Source organism: Cynara cardunculus, assembly GCF_001531365.2.
Source record: "Cynara cardunculus var. scolymus isolate 2C chromosome LG 14, CcrdV1, whole genome shotgun sequence".
NCBI classification, from domain to species: domain Eukaryota; kingdom Viridiplantae; phylum Streptophyta; class Magnoliopsida; order Asterales; family Asteraceae; genus Cynara; species Cynara cardunculus.
The window spans coordinates 12,041,062-12,044,811 of NC_037541.1; the positions used below are offsets into that span (position 1 = coordinate 12,041,062).

The following is a 3,750-nucleotide window of genomic DNA, read 5'->3' on the forward strand; positions in this document are numbered from 1 at the left end:
TACATGTATATTAATTAATAAATATTATAAACGCACACACATATATATGTGTATATTGTTTATTTCAACTAAAACGGTAATTCATAATTTTCTATTTCCTAGGTTTATAATCTAAAATTGTTATTTTTTGGATGTTAATATGTAATATTTGGATGTCAAGTCAAAATACCATTATTCGATAAGTTTTGTATATTACTCGATATGGTTTTATTACTCAATATCTTTTGGTACATGTGACTTTAAATAGTTTTGGATTAAATTGATTTTTTTTAGGTTATTAGTTCTTAAATGATGTTGTGGTTTTTTTATATTAAATTAAATTCATTTTTGTTTTAGGTTTATTGAAAATGTTTGAGATTTAAACATGTATGATTTCTCACATATTTAATTCAAAATAACTTATATAAACGGAAAAAAAAAATCTCCGTTTTCCCGTTGGGGATCCCCGTTCCCCGTTAGGGATGGAGATGGGGATATGATTATAATCCCCAGTGAGGATGAGAACGGAACGGGAATAGAGATAAGCAATGGAGATTGAAGTCCTCGTCCCATTTTCATGCCTAGTATGTACAAGGGATCATGGCTTTATTGAAGCGACACATGCCACGAGAGAATAACTTAAAGGATATTTTTGCCCTCAATAAATAATTTATATGACGCTTTTACCCCCACATTGGCACCAAGGTTTTTCAGTTGGTTGAAATTTGATATAAATGATGGTTGACTATGTATGTATTATTTCTTTTGTTAAAATCGGATTATTTCAAGGTTTGTATTTAGGGCTTCTTTAAAAATATTATAAAATTACAATATAAATTATATTATTAAAAAAATATAAAATATTTTATAAAATATATTTTTTTCGTTAAAAAGTAATTTTTAGAGAATTTCATCTTTTTCTCATATTTTTTCTATTTTAAAAAAATCTGTTTTTAAAGAATCTAGATGTCAATATATTGACTAGGGGTGTTCACGGCCCGGGTTGATCGGTTTGGAGTCGTTTTAACAACCCAACCCAATGTTGACGGTTTAAAAAATTTCAACCCAACCCAACCTAACCCGTTCGGGTTGATCGGGTTTTTGATCACCCCTACATGGAAGGGTACAAAACAAATTACTAACTGCGAATAGTAAATATAATTAGTAATTATAAGCATCCAAGTTTCCACAGTTTTTGAAGATTAAACAGGGAATGGATGTTTGTAAGGTTAGAAATCCTAGCTTCATTACTCTACACACAAAAATGTTCTCTAATCTGTGTGAAACATCGTTTTCCGTTGATGCGCAACAAGTCATGCTCCGAACATTTTGTTGGTTAGTCATCGAACATGAAGGGAAAGAGACGCTGTTGAAGTTCCTGTATGCTCCAAACCGAAGTAGAGAACTTCGGTTGGAACAAAAGGCTGAAGTAAAACCAACTTGATGGCTGGGACAGTTGTGAAGAAAGCTGCTTGGGCTCAGCATCCTTGTCACAACACAGTAGCAGAAGGTAAGTTTCCATCTCTAGTCAAAATATTTAAAGCATTCCCTTCACCCTCAAGATCATGTTTCCTTTTAGGGGGTCTTCAACAAGAAATGCAATGTTCGCTTTCTTGGGAACCTTTAAGCAAAGTTGGCCATTTCCCCATATCAATCATTACAAGAGTAGTTATGTTCAATTTTTTTCACAAAATTTTACTTTTTGTTTGATCATAGGAGTTCTATCTCTGGGAATCAAGGGCTTTTGACTAGTAGTTAATAACTTTTCACATGCTTGGAGGGCTAAACTTTGCATTTCTTGTGAGTCAGAGGAAGTATACATATATAAATCAAAGTAAACATTACTTACAAATACATAAATATGAAAATATCCAACAATTTATGAACTGAATGTTCTTAAAAGATCCTCAAACGCCTGTAACAATGTGACAACAAGATTTAATAACTATCCCTGAACCCAAACATAACACAGAATTATGTAATAAAATGTGACAATTTCTRAACTAAATTTTGTTTTGTGGTTACTTCCGGAACAACATTCCAAAGAGGCTTTCGAATTAAACAGTAAAATCACCATTCTGGCTTTTGAAAACAGAATCTACAAGGAAGCTTATATATGACCACCAGAAAAGACGAATAACTATTAACATGTAACACCATAYTAAATGTTAATTATAAGGATCTCGTTCCCAAACTAAATTTAACCTAAAAATCTGAAACCAACCCCATTTAAAACAATGCATGTTCACCAGAACTAGTCCATCTCCCATAACTTTTTAAAAGAATGCCCGCATAAACTCTAAATCGTCTGGAAAACAAAAAATGGAATGAAGAACGTAGTATAAACTCTGAATACACAGAAAACATGTGCAATCAAACTTCTCAAAATCCTTCCTTTATAAAATCAGCTATCYAGTCCAAAGTACAAAAGGAGGCAAGGAGCAGACAGCAGAGCATCTAGGTTAAACAAGAGGGTTCCCCATTCGTTGTGTTACCTTATCTGTGTAAATCGAAGGATGGCTCAACCACTCAAGGATGTAAATCGATGTTTCAAACTCGAAGGCTATGTCGCAACTCGCAAGGCTGTGTCGATGTATCGCAACTCACACACACAACTCGCTTCTTGGCCGCTGCTACTCGAGTGTGTTGCTCTCGGCCTCTCGCAGTCTCGCTTGCTGGCCGAACCGCCGAGGCGCCGAAGGCTGTCAATCGATCCGCTGGCCGCTGCTACTCGACTGTATTAGGGATTCAGTGTATTGTGTTTGTGTTTGATTTGAGTTTAGGAAGGAGCAGAGCATCTAGGTTAAACAAGAGGTCCCGGTTCCCGTGTGTTTTGTTGTTTCCCATCGGGTCATCGGGTTGGGTCGGTTTTCATTGGGCCTAAACCAATTTCAATCCAATAGAGTCAGGTTACTTAACTTTTTAATCAATCAACCTTCGGGTTACCTTGGGTTAGTTTTTTTTTTTTTAAATCGGGTTGGATTGATCGGGTTCATCGGGTTTTTGAGCACCCCTAATATTGACATAAGATTGTACAATTTTTTTTATTTTAGAGGGTAGGGATAGGCACTATGCTACAGCATGTGTGTAATATAACGTAATACATTTGTATTTTAGATCTTTCAAGTTTATTTTATGAATTTGTATGTTTTAAAGAATCAAGGAAAATGAGAAAGACAATCTAGTTCTATGAAAACCGACCAATAGCAGTTTATTTAGAGGTTTGATTTGGGATTTTATTTAGTTTGGTTATGTTTAGCAAACTAGTTGATGGTTAATAAGTTAGCTGATGAACAAATTATGTTTGACAAAAACTAGCTTATAAGCATGTAAAATTACCAAAATAATGTCTTGAAAAAATAGTCAATTTATAATATTTTATAATATAATTCAAATAAATTTCTAATAAAATAAATTTCTAAAACAAGATAGTAAAGAAAATTTAAATAATATAATATGTTAATTGAAAGAATTTAAAATTGATTAGTATATATATACTATAAATTTTGTATTTGTTAAAACAAATTTTAGAGAGAAAAAAAACCTACCTTAATCAATGATTTTAAATAATCATTATATATAATACTAGTTGTGTACACACGCAATGCGGCGGGAGCCATGAATTTTAACGATTTTGAAGTTCAACTGGTTTTATAAGATAAGATTTAACGATGATATATGTTACACTTGGTCTTTACATATTAATACAATTTGAATAAATAAGAGTTATGGTTCCAATTACAGACTATCGATGAAAAAAATTGTATGACA

General features: G+C 32.8%; 1 long non-coding RNA gene across 1 annotated transcript; it reads right to left on the reverse strand.

Annotated features, from left to right (window-relative positions):
• Nucleotides 1-1,170: 1,170 nt before the first annotated feature.
• On the reverse strand, nt 1,171-2,521 carry LOC112527027. The gene is made up of 3 exons (XR_003070673.1): nt 2,475-2,521; nt 1,829-1,894; nt 1,171-1,465 (listed from the first exon to the last, which is right to left on the reverse strand). It is a non-coding gene; the product is annotated as an uncharacterized LOC112527027 (long non-coding RNA).
• Between the last annotated feature and the right edge of the window lie 1,229 nt (nt 2,522-3,750).